Here is an 18,125-nt window from a genome sequence, read left to right as displayed (position 1 = left end):
AAAAATTCCACAATACAAGGAGCACGATAAGCCTGTTTCATCATCAACCTGTTCTTTCGAAGAATGCGGTCAATTGTGGAAATGTTGATTGTATCAATCTCTCAGAAAGATTTCTTGGCCCACAATAATCCTCTGTTGTATCTCCTGCAAGCGAATCATATTATTGGATATAACCATATTGATTATCTGCCTCTATTGCTCTTCAAAAAATAGGGTTCTTTTGCCTCCACCAGGTGGTCATCTCTCAGTTCTAGAAAACAATAAGTAATAACTGTAAAACCATACATTTTACAATAGGAACATACAGTAACTATGTAAAATTGTGCAGTAACTTCACGTATTTCATACAGAATAAAGTCCAACAGAACCAACAGCAACAGTACATGCAGGTGTTGTACATAACAGTGTACAGTACTCCAGAGTTACAGTAGAGAGCAGTATGCAAATGATCTACCTATTTTCCTCTCTAAAGGTTTGTATTATAAAAGCTACTATGAAGCAGCTCAGGTTTGGTTGCAATGTGTGACCTGCTTCTGCCATTGACATCCCATGCATAAGGACGTGGTTAAGCAGAGTGACACAAATCTCATATAAAACCATTTGTTTCCTTGCTCTTGCCCTTATTTTTCCTCACCCTCTTCCACCTTCCCTCCTGTGTCCTCTGCCTCTTTCTCTTTCTTCCTGTGGTGGATGATCCATTGTTCCAAAGCAAGTGAATTGACCCATGTCCCTTTTATCTATCTATCTATCTATCTATCTATCTATCTATCTATCTATCTATCTATCTATCTATCTATCTATCTATCTATCTATCTATCTATCTATCTATCTATCTATCTATCTATCCTAAGGTTTTGATTGGTGTGAGAATAATTTTGACTCACTATATTTGCACCTGGGGAATTGTGTGGTAAATGTGTTCCAGCTCTGCTGATTTGATTTACTAATGATATCGAAACCAGTGCTTTCTAAATGAGCACATAGTGAAGCTAATGATACATGAAGGGGGTTGTGTGTAGAGTTATGCACGAAAAGTGAAACCAATCTGAATCAGATGTCAAAATAGGGGAATAGTGTTTATAGTTTTGGAAAATGAGTTTGTATTTTGTTAGATGGTAGTATGGTGTGTGATTTTTAGTTAAATAAGTTTGGTAATAGTGTGTAAGCGATCAAGAAAACTGTAATATCTTGGAAATGGCCATCCACACCTTTGCTATTTCAACTCACTGTATACTGATTTAAGTCATTCTTTGTTAGTTCATTTGCTACTGCTGCAGAATGCTGCAGCTAGGCAGCTCACGGGTAAAAACAAAAGAGATCACATATCACAACTCGTTGCTTTTCTTCATTCGCTTCCTGCATATTATCAGGGACCAGTTTAGAGCGGTATTGTTTGTTTTAATTGCACTTCATGGCCAAGCCCCCTCTTACATTTCTGATCTTATTACACCCTACTGCCCTGTTATATTGCTACAGTCACCTGATCAACAACTGCTTGTGGTTCCACACTCCAGACTGAAATCAAAAGGTCACCATACATTCTCAGTTAGAGCACATGAGATCAGTTTCATCTGTTCAGGTTTTTAAAGCTAAACTGCACCTTTTTGTCTGTTGCCTCTTGCTTGTACCTATTGAGGTGTTTTTCAATTTATTATATTTTACTGCGTTATATTTTAATTCATTTGTTTGTTACTGTTAGTTTGCTTTAATTTTGTTTAATTTTATTCCGTAGAGCTCTTTGGTCCACTTCAGTTGTTTTAAATGTTCTATATACGTAAGTAAAATTTTACTTGACACACTTCTTTGGGCATAGTCAGGACAAAGCTTACAATTGTAGTTTGGAGTTATCATGATTTGGACTTTGCTTTTAATTTTAATTGTTTGTTATTTTTTACATCCTTCTTCTTGGTCTCTGAAAACAGCAGAGGTATTGTTTTGTATGTTGTAAAGTTGAAGGAGTTTAATGGTCTGGTCTGTTTTTAGAGTTTAATTTTGAAATACATCTTCCTGAGGTGCCATTTTGTTGTGCTGCAATTGCTTCTTGTTTGTAATGCAGGGTTGCCAGGCTGCTGCTAGGCAAGATGTCTGGGAGTGAGTGATGTGTGATGTAATTACACATTGACATTATAAAGGTCAGCATCATACACTTCTTTACTCTCTGTGATTGTGTCAACTTTAATACTTGAAATTTTAGCATTATTGTTTTAACGATTTCTCAGGCTACACATTGTTTTCTATTCTTCAACTTTGATTTACATCTTATGTTTTGCCTTAGGTTAAGTGTAGTATTCTTTTATTTGACTCTCCTGCTGTGACTCTCAAGTTACGATTTAAGCTCACGTCCTGACCATTGTTTGTTGGTATAAAGCCCTCACAGATTTGATCTTTGCTCACTGTTACTGTCACGGTATATCTCCTGATTCCATCATGCTTAAAAGTGCTGCTGTCCTGTACAGTCATTACAGATGTAAGATGGATTAAGGGAGTGTTTTCTCATCTGGCTAGTGAGGGTTCTGGCCTGCTTGTACAGCTTCCTCTGGAGGCCTCATTCGCATTTTGTTATTTTTGAGACTTAATTTTATAACACCCATTAGTTTTCATTGAATAAAATAACAAGCACATTATAGCCATAGTGCCATTGTCTGATAGTCACCTCATATGTTACTGATGGATTCTTGGGCAGCAGCATTATGGAGGTTTCCTCCTGAATGAGATACTGCACATCCATGAAACTAATAATGTGAACTTTCCCTCTGTCTTGGATCAGCTTCTTTGCAGTCTTTTTATTTACTCCTAAACCTGCTCTGATCAGCACTCTCATCTCTGTCTGTGTGTTAGATTGGAAGTTGGAGGCTGAGTTTGTGTGTCCAACATTCTGAAGTAGGTAGAATGTTGATGACATATAAATTGCAAGGACTCTCCAGAAAGTGTCTGCCCTGTTAAATGAAGGGAGTAATGTTTATTATTTATTCTTGGGGTTTTTTTTTCTAATTTTTAACTTTGGTGCAGAACTGAAATTTCTCAGTTTTTAGGAGGAACAAAGCAATATGAGGAAAAAAGAACACTGCTTGCCATTGTCTAGATTTAAGATCAGATAAAAAAATGAAATAACTACTGACCACAATTGTGAGTACACTGACTGAAACCAACTTGTTAAAATCAAGAGCAATTCCCAGGTTGAATTCTCCTACAGTGGTGCTTTAAAGTTTGTGAACCCTTTAGAATTTTCTATATTTCTGCATAAATATGACCTAAAACATCATCAGATTTTCACTCAAGTCCTAAAAGTAGATAAAGAGAAACCAGTTAAACAAATGAGACAAAAATATTATAGTTGGTCATTTATTTATTGAAGAAAATGATCGAATATTACATATTTGTGAGTGGCAAAAGTATGTGAACCTCTAGGATTAGCAGTTAGTTTGAAGGTGAAACTAGAGTCCGGTGTTTTCAATCAATGGGATGACAATCAGGTGTGAGTGGGCACCCTGTGTTATTTAAAGAACAGGGAACTATCAAAGTCTGCTCTTCACAACACATGTTTGTGGAAGTGTATCATGGCACTAACAAAGGAGATTTCTGAGGACCTCAGACAAAGAGTTGTTGATGCTCATCAGGCTGGAAAAGGTTACAAAACCATCTCTAAAGAGTTTGGACTCCACCAATCCACTGTTGTATACAAATGGAGGAAATTCAAGACCATTGTTACATTCCCCAGGAGTGGTCGACCAACAAAGATCACTCCAAGAGCAAGGCGTGTAATAGTCGGCGAGGTCACAAAGGACCCCAGGGTAACTTCTAAACAACTGAAGACCTCTCTCACATTGGCTAATGTTCATGTTCAGGAGTCCAAAATCAGGAGAACACTGAACAACAATGGTGTGCATGGCAAGGTTGCAAGGAGAAAGCCACTGCTCTTGAAAGAAAACATTACTGCTCGTCTGCAGTTTGCTAAAGATCACGTGGACAAACCAGAAGGCTATTGGAAGAATGTTTTGTGGACGGATGAGACCAAAATAGAACTATTTGGTTTACATGAAAGCATTATGTTTGGAGAAAGGAAAACACTGCATTCCAGCATAAGAACCTCATACCATCTGTGAAACATGGCGGTGGTAGTATTATGGTTTGGGCCTGTTTTACTGCATCTGGGCCAGGACGGCTTGCCTTCTTTGATGGAACAATGAATTCTGAATTATATCAGAATGTGCAATTATATTCAGAATATGTGAGAAATAGTGAAAGGGAAATCTGCTTTACACAACAGTCTCCTAATTTCACTATTGACTTCACTTCACTGGAATTTCACTGGTTGACTCCATTTTTCTTTGGCTTTTTTTTTTTTTTATCTCCCTGTAAATGAAGATGAATAGTATATTCCTATAACAAGTCAAGTCAAGTCAAGTTGGGGAGCATGCACTGGTACAGTGCGTTGCCGCACCCACTACACAACAAAACAACTTGGGATCCTGGTTTGCAACCCCCCAGGCAGACACGCGGTCCAGTCCCACCCTCCGGAAATGACCGTCTATCTGCCACAGCCAGGTATTACGTGGGTGACCCCTTGGCCTGGTCCAGCCACTTGGGTCCCCAGCAATGAGGATTTTACAATCTGGATCACCCTTGGGGAAACGCCCCACATGGCTGTAGTGCTGTAACTGACGCTCCCTCACAATGCAGGTAATGTGCCTCATTCAGGACTCCATGAGCAACCGCTCAATCGACACAAAGTCAAACCAACGGTACCCAAGGATTTTCCAGAGAGATACAGTACCAAAGGAGTCCAGTCTCAGGTCACTGGATAGCGTCCATGTCTCAACTATATAGCAAGACAGGAAGCACCAGGACCTTCGTCCTTTTGCATAGATATTGGGAGTGCCAAACACCCCTTTCCAGTGACCGCATGATCCCCCATGCTCTCCCAATCCACTTACTGACTTCACAGGAAGAGTCACCAGGGACATGAATGTCACTGCCAAGGTAAGCAAACCTCTCAACAAGGTCAACACTCTCTCCACAAACAGACACACTGCTGATGGCTGTGCCCAAGAGGTCATTAAAGGCCTGGATCTTGGTTTTTATCCAGGACACTCGCAAGCCCAGATACTCAGACTCCTCACTCAGTCTCTCGAGCGCCCTGATCAGAGCCTCCATTGACTCCGCAAAGATCACAGCATCGTCAGCAAAGTCAAGATCCGTGAACCTTTCTTCACCAACAGATGCACCACAGCCGCTGGACACCACGACACTGCCCAACATCCAGTCCATTCAAACATTGAACAAAATAGGAGCAAAAACACACCGCTGATGAACCCCAGAATCAATTGGGAAAAACGCAGAGGTCCTGCCTCCACTCTGCACAGCACTCACAGTACCAGTGTACAGGCCGGCCATGATATCCAGCAACCTTGATGGGATATCCCACAGGGCAGCTCGATCAACTGAGTCGAACAAAGGCTGCAAAGAAACTCTGCCGATATTCACGTTTTCTCTCCATGAGAACTCTCAGTGCCAGGATGCAGTCGATAGTAGACATCTTAGGCATAAAACCAGACTGTTCCGGTTGCTGTTAGGTGAGCAAGTGATCACGGATCCTATTGAGAATGACCCTAGCAAGGACCTTACCCGGACCTTAATCCAGGCGATCACCCTTCCCTTTCCAGATAGGGACGACAAGTCCCATTTTCCAGTCAGTTGGGATGATGCCAGTCTCGCAAATGGAAGCAAAGATTGCTTGCAATGCCAGGAAGACAGCCTTACCACCAGCCTGGAGAAGTTTATCACAGATACCACAGATCCCTGCAGCCTTACCCCCTCAGCTGGTTCACCACCTGTGCAATCTCAGTGAGATTGGGTGGTTCACAGCTAACTGGAGGATCAGCCTCAAGAACCGTGGACCCAGAGATATCCAACATCCAAGCCAGAGGATCAGCTTTGAACAGCTGTCCTTCTCAGTTCCCGGTACAGATCAGAGTTGCCATTAAGCCGTGCGCTATGACTCCTCTCGATGATATCCACGGTTCCCTGCGAGATGAAACAACTCCTTCTGGGAACACCAGTAACACCAACACAACCCTCAGCAACCTTCAGGGTCTTGTCACACAAGGTCTCCCACATCACATTAGTCTATGACTTGGGTACGACTATAATGTTAATTCAATTTTTACTTTAACTTTTTTTGTCAACATTTAATTATTTACTAATTTATTGTCAATGCTGATTATCTCATTTTTCATTTATTAAAGGCCTGGCTACAAACTAAAGTGTTGTGTTTTGGGTCATAACTTTGGAAGACTATTGCTAGGGCCAAGAATGTAGTGAACAATTGAACAGAGATCTGAAATTGAAAGAAGAAAGGGTAAGGTGTCTTTATATTCAAAAGGCATAATGGGAGTCAAACACTTGTTTTATTTACTCTGCTTTTCCATCCTGTGCTTTATCTGGTAGAGTCAGAAGCAGCATCTTGCTACAGGTTGCATTATTTTGTCCATGCTGCCAACTAACTGGCTGGATAGGCAACATTTCAAATCAGATAATTGTAGAAAGTGGCAGGAGGATGCACTTGATTTGTATTTTAATTACTGGGTACTGCAAATAAGTGCAGTTTAACAAAATGTACTGATTGTAACTTTTACATATCACACTAATAAGGAGAGGCAAAAGATCTCAGACATATTGAAAATAATGTTTTTTTTGGTTCAAGCAGAAGTATGCAGAGTAGGGATGATTATTGGGAGAGTGCAAAGGTCAAATCAGAATAAGAATAAAGCCTGCTGTCCCACTGGACCTGCTATACTTTTGATTCATCTGTCTATGAAGTGTGACTTCCAAAACGTCTGTTCTCTGTCCCTCAGCTTTCTGGATGCATTACAGTCCTTTGAATCAAGCTGTTTCCACAACTTAACATATGACGTAAAGTTCCTGTGAAACCTGCTGCAGGTTTACATTTTGAGCCGAGCCCACAATAACCTTTGGAATAAGCAATGTCCTCTAGAATACAAGAACTCTCAGCCCATCCATCCACCCATCCATCCATCCGTCCACCTTTTAAACCTGCTTTATCACGTGCTGGGTCATGGAAGCCTATCCCAGAAATGATGGGGGTCAAAACAGGAACAATCCCAGGACAGTGTGTGCCATCTGATCCTTATCTGTTTCTGGACTAAGAACACCACTGAGTCCTGATGTTGCATTAGGATCATCTCTCCCTGGTTGTCCTGGGTGTCTTTTCTTTTATTTTACAGGGCTAGACACCCTTGAAAGTCTGCGACTAATGCTATTAAAGGCTTCCTTGAGAGAAAGAAGGGTCCAGATTGCACTGGATGTTTTCCCACTGCTGTCCTCTCTTAACTTGAAGGTGATAAACAAGACCCCCAATACCTGTAGCCCTCTTTGCTGCTGTTACACTTAATATTTATAGGGCACCACAATACTACAATAGAACTTACTATTTGCCCAGTGGACCCTGTCTGTCACTCTAGCAAAATAAGTAAAAACTTCCTCTGCAATGAAGCCCTGTTGGACCCCCTGTCCAGTTCTGACTGATACCAGCCATCAAACTTGTCAATGCCTGTGCACATTGACAAGCAATATTTTTGATCCCTTAAAAGTAGTCATATTTAGACCTACAGTATATAAATTTAGACATAAATGTATTAAATGAATAAAGAATCATGTCTTTATAAAGTCCTGGAATAACTGTAGCTTTATACCTATAACTTAGACCCAAAGATTGCCACCTTTGAAAGTTTCCTGTCTAAACCTAAACCATTAACAAAACTGAAATATCCTCTAACAGAAGAAATCCTACAAATATATGCTGTTAGATTTAAGGACGCTATTTGTCATTGAGTTACAAACAGTTGTGTATTGTCATTTTTGTGTATTTTTGGTGTTTTCCATATTTGCTATGATATCCATATCCATTTCTCTGCTACACTATAAAATTAAAATGCTGTAAACAGAGCACCATGTAGTAAGTTATGATAATGCTTTCAGGCAATTAGTTTTTATCTTTGCTTAGTTTAAAACTTGGAAAGTTTGGACATGTTATGTTATTATTTATTGCTTTGAATTGTTTTATTGACATCACCACATTGCCACTTTGGGTTTCTGTTTTGTTCGGTGTAGCACTGGCAGTGCTATCATTTTTATTTTTGATATGGCCATTACAGGTGATATGAGGATGTGTCGTAATGTCAGATCCTTTCTTTCCTAGATAAAATGGCAGCACCCATCTCACCTATTTGTGACATAAGAACAATGTCAAATGTCAATTGATACTATGGCCAGGGGCAAGAAAACCTATTTAGAAATTAAACTTTTGTCTACTGTATTTTGACTTAAATTCTGGTTTGCACATTGGCCATGCCTTTTACTTTTTTTTTGATTCTCTAGTTTCCCGACCCTTGTCTGCTATTTGAATACCTTGGCCTTTAACACTTCAATCCAGCTCCTGGTATTTTTTGTGTATGCTCTTTTGAATTTTTGTTGTTTTAACAATCCTGAAACATTCTTTGTAACAAGTGGCATCATTTCTCGACAATCCAGACTATGATCAAAGACTCTATCTGATGTTAAGTAGTACAATCTGGTGTCATATGATGAGTGTTAAGCATAGGCAATCACCTGCTTGTGCATCACTTGCGTCAGTCTGGACAAAAGATGTACATTCTTGGCTTGGTTGGGACAGCACAGGCGATTCAAGTAAAACCTTATTTTAAGTTCTTATAAAGATTATTGGCATTCAGACAGCCACCTCGTTTGTTTAGTAGGCAATATAATGGAATAGCTGTAACGGCAAAATGACAACTAAACTTATGTACTGTAACTAACCAAACATGCAGGTAAAGTGTTGCAAACTTTCCATATTATTATAAGGGTCACCATTATCACCCGGCCAGAGTACAGAGAAATACATGCAGTGGACCCTTGACTTACGAACTCAATTCGTTCGCGAGGGCTGGTTGTAACTCAATTTGGTTGTAAGTCAAGACTATTTTTCCCATAAGAAATAATGGAAATACCCATAATGCGCTCCGAACCTCCCACAGCAACACTTACTTAACCTTTTCATAATAAAAAAGGGTTGTATAATGTGCATAATTTACCAAAACACCAATAATTTTACTAATGTACTAACCTAAAAGATATAAAAAGTGCGTAGCCTACCAGAAACAACCAATTAATTTGACATCTTTGGGCTGCAGGAAGGGAGGAGGAGGAGAATGAAACAGAAGGTGTTAAAGTTTGTTTAGAAGGAGCCTCCTTATGCAAATCTTTTCTTTGTAAAATTGTCGAGATGGCGGATTTCAACATGCTGTACATATTAGCGAGATCGGTCACACGAACGCCACTCTCATATTTCTGCACAATTTCCTTCTTTGTTTCGATTGTGATCTCTGTTTCTCAAGTTAATAATGACAGTAGTCGAGCACTCAGTTCAAAGCTGGTCGTGTTGTGAACTGCTGTAATAATACACTCCAAAGCATCATGTGCCGCACCAGCCCGCTAGCTAACATCCCTTAACAATTGCTTTCTTTACTCTTGTTACCTTCTCTTTCTTCCTTAGCAATTATGCGTCTTGCTTGCCATGGTCTTAGTGAATTATATATAGAGATAAATCACTGCACTGACCGAAATTACGTCCACAAACACATGTATCTGGGCTCCGACTGACGCTTACGAACGCTCTCGGCTGTTTGTTTACAATCACACGATACACGTGACTGCATTCGGGTCATAACGCAAGATGTTGATCGTAAATCAAAACAAAAATTTTGGTTGTAAATCAAGTTGTTCATATGTCAGGCCGGTCGTATGTCAAGGGTCAACTGTACTTATAATATACTTGTGACTGGGGGTAGTTCATCTGTTCTGACAGTTATGCTTTCCAGGTCCATCAACAGTCCCTTTACTGATATGATACCATGTGAGCTATTTAAACTGTGACTTTAAAAGTAGGCATCTCTCAGTATGTACAGCCAGACAAGGTGGATGTAACCACCACCAAAACAAGGCTCGCCAGTCTAATGCACTTAATTCTTCCAAAATACCATTGAATTGAGTTTTGAAAGTCCTTAAAGTCCTACTATTTGACACACAAATTGGTAACTTATTCCATGTGTCAATGATTCTCTGTGTAAAGAAAAATGCCCTAATGTTTGTGCAAAATTTACCCTTAACAAGTTTCCAACTGTGTCCCTGTGTTCTTGATGAATTCATTTTAAAATAAAAGTCTCGATCCTCTGTACTAATTCCCTTCATAGTTTTAAACTGTTGATCTTTTTTTGCTTAGACTTCTAGCAAGAACTGGTCTGTTACACCCCCTCGGACAGCTCAACACTTTGTTGTGAACATGTCTACAAACTATTCAAAATCAAGGTGAGAGGGCTTCCTGTGTCTTTATGAGCGTTCAGCTGTAGAGCTTCCATAACAGAGTCCTTAATTTTAATATTAAGTCCTCTAATATGGTTTTGATGATTTTGTTACAGTTCCTATTTTAGCAATGGCTTGCTTCTTAGTGCTATTGCTTCCAATTACACACTTAGACATTATATTAAAGGAAAGTGCCAAATATTCATAAGCCGTCTTGTACTGGATGACCCACTGAATCTCTAGATCTCACCATTTATTTCTTCACCTTGGACTGATAGCGCTCTAGTACACATGCATTTTGAAAAAGCATCATGGGACATTGATCAATTATTAATGTCCTTTCTGCAGCCTGCCTCAAATAACTTGCTTTACCTGCCAAGGATACATTTAACAAACTCATCAGCTTCACTTAAATCAGCAGGTGCAACTGCTGTCAATGTACAAAAAGCTTCTTACATAGGACAATTCCTCTTTAATTCCTCAGCAGGTGGGTTGAGCCACTATAGTTCTCCTTCGGGTTGCACACAGCAAGGATTGAACATATGCCTTAAAGTTTCACTATATAACACAATTAATTTGCTCTTCCCACCGTGGTTCATGCTGTTGAAAACATTCCACTACTTTCTGCACTAATGATGAAAGATGTTGTAAATGTATTCGTTGAAGGTTTCCAAACAGTTCAAAATGCAGCTACGAGAAAGGCTTTTTAGCGGTTAGTATGACTCGTAAAAAAAGAAACCCAAAAACTCCACAGCCCAAGTGTCTTTATTTGAAAAGCTTTAGTGAAATTTAAAGCAAAACTATTTTCTATAATGTTCCGTTAAAGCTTTAGTATCTACATTACATTACACTAAATGTTTCTATGTTATCATATACACTAACACCTAAGTATGACATATGTAAATATGGTCAGGAAACTATAGACAATTAACACATTTCTGTCAAACAGTTAATGTTTCTTCCTGGCTGTCTAACAACAACATATTAATATCTATAGCACAGATTCAAGCAGGATGTTGCTCAAAGTGCTTTACAAGGTATCAAAGAAAGCATTACAATTTGATAGGAATAATAATGCATAAACAATATATAGAAAATCAACAATGTAAATTTATATAATATATACAATTCAGAGAAGCAGAGTCCTTAAATATAGAACTGGTTTTCTTAATCTCCAAATGTGATTCTGATGATAAGGTCAGTAGGCCAAGGTGGACGAAAAAAATATAAAAACTCCACTAAACTTGGTGAAAAAAAAACCCAAAATCTGTAGGGATTCCAGGCCACTGAACATTCCACCTAACATAAATGTTCTTAAGTATTTCCTCATATTTTTTAAAAGCTTTGTCCTAGAGAATTCAACGCAGTGGGTCTCATGGTAAGTTAGAGCATCCTCTTTCATTCAGACATCAAAGACAGCTGCACGGAACTTTGATCAGGTGGTGGTTGCACAGAATACCACCACAGAAGAACGAGAAAAGAAAACAGACAAAAGTAAAGATTAATAAAGAGTATGATAATTCTATGCATATCTAGTTTAAGGGTAAGAACTAAAATGTAGCTACAAAAAAGGCAAATTTAAAAAGTAGATTTTTAGGAGCTTTTTAAAAACAATCCATGGTGTTAGCCTGGCATATGTGTATTGGTAAAGTATACCATATTTTTGGGGCAGAACAGAAAAAGGCCACCTCACAATTTTTTTTTTGCTTGGCTGTTGGAATAATAAGCCAAAGATCTAGAGAATCATGAGATCTAAAGTTACGATTTGGAATGTAGAGGGATTGGCACTCTAAAATATAGGAAGCATCAAGATTATTTAAGTCTTTAAATACCATTAGAAGTAACTTAAAGTCAATTCTACAGGACATAGGTAACCAATATAATGATGTTAAAACTGAAGAGATGTACTCAGGTTTTGTTTTTGTGATTTTTGCTACTGCAGTCTGGACAAACTGCAACTGATTGATGTCTTTCTTAGGTAGTCCAGTTAGGAGTGCATGACAGTAATCTGAATGACTGAAAACAAAAGTGTGAGAGGTCTAACTTTTGCAATGTTCCTTAAATGGAAAAATACAATCCTAGTAATCTGGTTTAAGTACAATTTAAAGTTTAGTCCATGATTACACCTAAATTCTTTAATTCTACCTTGACTTTTAATCTTAAGGAATCAAGTTAATTTCTAATATCCTCATTATTCACAGTTTTACTTAAGATGTCATTTTTTTTCCTTATTTAGCCTGAGGGAATTACTATGCATCTATTCAGAAATACAAGACAGACATTGGGTCAGAGAGCCCAGAGCACCAGGGTCATCAGGTGCTATAGATAAGGTAAACTGCATGTCATCTGAATAAATGTGGTAGCTCACATTGTGTTTTCAGATAATCTGGCCTAATGGGAGAATGGAGATTGAAAATAACAGAGGTCCCAGGATAGACTGCTGTGGTACACTGTATACAACATCTTGTACTGTATCTATGACTTACAATCACAACAACTAACAAAGAATGTTAGAAATAGGTTTAAAGCTGTCAGGTACAGAGGATTCAATGTTATTTTTCTTAAGCTTGGGTTTTGAGGCACCTGCCTTCATTCTAGCATCACATGCGGCTGCATTGAACCAGAAAAGACAGCAGAGAAAAGCAGAGGTTGTTACAGATTGTAAAACTGTGAAGAATACATAGTGTGAACTAATATATATACTGTATATCACAAAAGTGTGAACTAATTTTTCAGAGTCTTGTAATGTTACAAAAGGCCTAACTTTTGCTATATTCTTTAAGTGAATAAATGTGGTCCATGTGATCTGGTTAATGTTTGGTTTAAAATTTAGGTCAGAATCTTTTTTATGACTCAGGCTGCCGGGAGTGGCAGCCTTTCCAGCAGCTCCGTGTATGACTTTATCTTTCTACCTTTTTCTCTATTTTTCTCTATTTTACTGATCACTCCTACTCCTTCTTTTATGTGGACTTGTTCCCTGGACACTTTTTACTACTTGGACATGGATTTTTACATGTCAAGACTCGTCTATTCAAGTAGTCAACTTCAAGCGCTGAGAACAAATGCCTGTGCTGGTGTGGTTCCCTATTTACCTGACGAGGTAAGAAGGCGGTATCATGGCAGCAGAGCCAGAGCTAAGCTAAAAGCAAAGAGGCTTGCGAGAAAGTGGCATTTCAAACCTTCGGTGCCATCTGTGATGCTGGGAAATGTGAACTCACTACCAAATAAGATCGATGAACTGGCTGCGCTGGTGAAAAATGTCAGGACCTACAGAGAATGCAGTTTGTTGTGTTTTTGTGAAACGTGGCTAACAACTAACATCCCAGATGTTAACGTGGATCTACCCGGGTTTAGCACAGTTAGAGCGGACAGAGAAGCAAATACCTGCGGAAAGCAGAAAGAAGGAGGACTCGCTCTCTATGTAAATACAAGATGGTGTAACTCTAGACATGTAAATGTCAATATCTCCACTTGCTGCAGGGACATGGAACTGTTGGCAGTAAGTCTGTGTCCCTATTACTTGCCCAGAGAGTTTGGACACGTCATTGTTGTTATTGTTTACATCCCTCCTCGGGCAGATGTAGAGATAGCAGGTGACATAATCCATTCCGCTATTGCTAAGTTACAAACACAGCACCCTGAGGCGCTTGTGCTAATCGCTGGAGACTTTAACCATGTGACGGTGGACAAAATATTACCTGCCTTCTTCCAGTATGTGGATTGTAACACCCGGGGAAATAGGACTATTGACCTACTGTATGCAAACGTTAAAGACTCATACAGTGCCACCCAGCTGCCTGTGCTTGGGAAAGCAGATCATAACCTGGTTCTGCTTCAGCCTCACTACAAACCAAGAGTGAGGGAGCTACCTACAACCACGCGCTCATTCAGGAAGTGGTCCCCTGAGGCAGAGCAGGCTCTGAGAGACTGCTTTGGAACAACGGACTGGGATATCCTACAGGGGCCACATAGTGAGAACACTGAGGAGGTTGTTGACTGCACTACTACCTACATCAACTTCTGTATGGTTATTGTAGATCCAGTAAGAACAGTACACTGCTATTCTAACAACAAGCTATGGATTACAAGTGACATCAAGGGCTTTTTGAATCAGAAGAAAAGGGCTTTTAAAGGTGCTGATCAGCATGAGCGTGCAGAAGGAACTCCGAGTCCAGCTCAGGATGGCGAAGGAGCAGTACAGGAGAAAGCAGGAGCAGAAGTTGCACAATAACAGCATGAAGGAAGTGTTGGATGGGATGAAGATCATCACTGGCTGCAAGTCAAAGCGGGGTGCCACCATCGAGAGAGACGTGGAGAGAGCAAACCAAATGAACAACTTTTTTAACAGGTTTTACCACCCTAACTCACTCTCACCTTGGAGTACTGCACCCTCCACACATTCTTTTGCTGATACATCCCCACCCACAATTACAGCAGCCCAGGTGAGCAGAGAGCTGAGGAGACTTCGTGCCAGCAAAGCAGTGGGTTCAGATGGAGTATCGCCATGACTGCTTAAGGCCTATACTCTGGAACTGGGGAGTCCTCTACAGCGCATCTTCCACCTGACCCTGGAACAGGGGAGAGTCCCGAGGCTTTGGAAAACATCTTGTATCACCCCAGTCCCAAAGGTATCACGTCCTAGTGAACTGAATGACTTCCGGCCTGTTGCCCTGACGTCACATGTGATGAAGACCATTGATTGGCTGCTGCTTCACCACTTGAGGCCACGGGTTCGCCACTCCCTTGACAATCTGCAGTTCGCATACCAGGAGAAGGTGGGAGCGGAGGATGCCATCATCTATAGATGGATAGATAAATATGCTACACTTTCCTACTTGGACAGAGGCGGTGGTGTTGTAAGAATTATGTTTCTGGACTTCTCTAGCACCTTCAACACCATCCAACCTCTGCTCCTTAGGGACAAGCTGACAGAGATGGGAGTAGATTCATACCTGGTGGCATGGATCGTGGACTATCTTACAGACAGACCTCAGTATGTGAGTCTTGGGAACTGCAGGTCTGACATTGTGGTCAACAAAACAGGAGCACCACAGGGGACTGTACTTTCTCCAGTCCTGTTCAGCCTATATACATCGGACTTCCAATACAACTCGGAGTCCTGCCACATGCAAATGTTTGCTGACAACACTGCTATCACGGGCTGCATCAGGAGTGGGCAGGAGAAGGAGTATAGGAAACCTAATCAAGGACTTTGTTAAATGGTACGACTCAAACCACTTACATCTGAACACCAGAAAAACCAAGGAGCTGGTGGTGGATTTTAGGAGGCCCAGGCCCCTCCTGGACCCTGTGATCATCAGAGGTGACTGTCACTGTCCTGCTTCACTGGCAGACTGAGGAGATCGTTCTTCCCCCACACTATACAACTCTTCAATTCCACCCTGGTGGGGCGGTAAACGTGAACATTATACAAAGTTATTGTCTGTTTTACCTGCATTTTTATTTATCACTCTTTAATTTAATATTGTTTTTCATCAGTATGCTGCTGCTGGAGTATGTGAATTTCCCCTTGGGATTAATAAAGTATCTATCTATCTATCTATCTATCTATCTATCTATCTATCTATCTATCTATCTATCTATCTATCTATCTATCTATCTCTTCCACTTTGAATTTTAAGCTTAAGGGATCAAGCTTATTTCTAATACATTTGCAACTCCCATATTTGCTAATCACTTAAGATTTCTGTTTACTCCTTATTTAGTTTGAGAAAATTACTACTCATCCAATCAGACATTTAAGTAAGACACTGGATCAGAGAGCCAAGAGCATCAGTGTCATCAGGCACTATTAATAAATAAAGTTGTGTCATCTGCATAGCTGTGGTAGCTCACCTTGTATTTCGAGAGGATCAGATCTAATGGAAGCATGTAGATCGAAAAGAGCAGCGGATCCATAATAGATCCCTGTGGTACACTATATACAATACCATGGATCTCCGAAGTAAAATCAACACAACTAACAAAGAAATATCTGTTAAGTAAGTCTGAAACCAATTTAAAATGCTGCCGGAGAGACTCACCCATTGACCAAGACAAATTATAAGAATACTGTGGTCTATGGTGTCTAATGCTTCACTCAGGTCTAAGAGAACAAGAACAGATATATGACCTTAGTCCACATTAACCCAGAAATAATTTACTACTTTAACTAGTGCAGTTTTTGTACTATGATTTTTTTGAAAACTTATGAAAAACAGAATGTTTGATCAAATAGTCATTTAACTGCTTAAAATCTGCCTTTTCTGGAATTTTACTTAGGAATTGCAGGTTAGAAATGGTCTAAAGTTGTCAAAGACAAAGGAGTTGAAATTAGAAGACAATCAGTCATTAAGAATAAAACTTTTGGATTTCGAGCATTATCTTTTATAATTTTAGAAAAATAGTACTGTTTTTCAAGGAAGATGTCTTTGTTATATTCAGCTACTGTATATGTGCCTTCAATATTTTATAGTGGACCATTAATTTACTTTTTCTCCATTTATGCTCAGCCTTATGGCATTTTCTCTTAATATCTGACACTATGAGTTATCCAAGATATTTTTGAGCTGGAGGATTTTTAACTGTGTTTTTTTCAGGGGCCACTAATATCAACTGCAGTTCTCACTTTAGAAAATACATATTCCACCTTTACTGGTAACATTGCTGACTGTGTTAGGACAAGCACTACATTTGTACCGATTATTGAGAATATTAGCAAACTGGGATGGTGTGAATCAAAATTATGTTTTTTTTAACAATGTAACACTCTTTTCTAGCTACCAGAATTTCTACATTAAATAGAATGCAGATATGGTCAGGTATACAATTTCTAACTGCAATCTGAGGTCCAAAAATGAATGGCCATTTCCAGTGGGTGTTTTGTTTATATAACAGGGGAGGACTTCTGGGTCAGGAGAATTAGTGAGGTCAGGCGTCTTCCGAGACTTGCCCTTTAGTACTGTAGACGGAGGGAGAAAGTATTAGTAATAGTGCCCTCTCTCGATTTGGAGTAGTCTTGCTTATAATGCAAGAATGTTGAAGGTATAATAATAATAATAATAATAATAATAATAATAATAATAATAATAATAATTCTTTACATTTATATGTTGCTTTTCTCAATGCTCAAAGCTTTTTGCATAGACAGTGGGGAGCTACTTCAACCACCACTGTTGTGCAGCATCCACCTGGATGATGCGATGCCAGCCATTTTTGCGTCAGCTTGCATTAGCTTACAATATTACAATATTGTGACAGATGATCACACATTACCCTCAAGCACCCTCTGGTACATTGATTAATTCATTGCTGATTCTATGATGGTGAAATGCTCAGGCTCAGATGCAGCGAAGTAGCCTCAAACCATGACATTTCCACCACCATTCTTCACAGATTGCTTCAGGTTTTTTGTATCAAATGCTGTCTAGTTTTTGCCAAGCATGCCTTCTGGTACTGTGGCCATATAACTAAATCTTTGCCTCATCTGTCCAGAGCACGTCCTTTCAGAAGTTCTTAACTTTGTCTTGGTGTTCATGAGCAAACTTTAGTCATACCATGATGTTTTTTTGGACAGAAATTGATTCCCCTGGGAACACTTCCCATGTAGATCTAATTGTGCGGCCTCTTTCTAATGGTGGGCTCATGCACGTGGACATCAGCAGTGGTAAGGGTAACCTGTTGGTCTTTCCTTCAATATCTCACATTCTGCTCTGGGCTGAACTATGTGGGCTCGCCTGATCTGGAAA

Source organism: Polypterus senegalus, chromosome 1, assembly GCF_016835505.1.
Source record: "Polypterus senegalus isolate Bchr_013 chromosome 1, ASM1683550v1, whole genome shotgun sequence".
In the NCBI taxonomy this organism is placed as follows: Eukaryota; Metazoa; Chordata; class Cladistia; order Polypteriformes; family Polypteridae; genus Polypterus; species Polypterus senegalus.
This window is presented reverse-complemented; position numbering follows the sequence as displayed.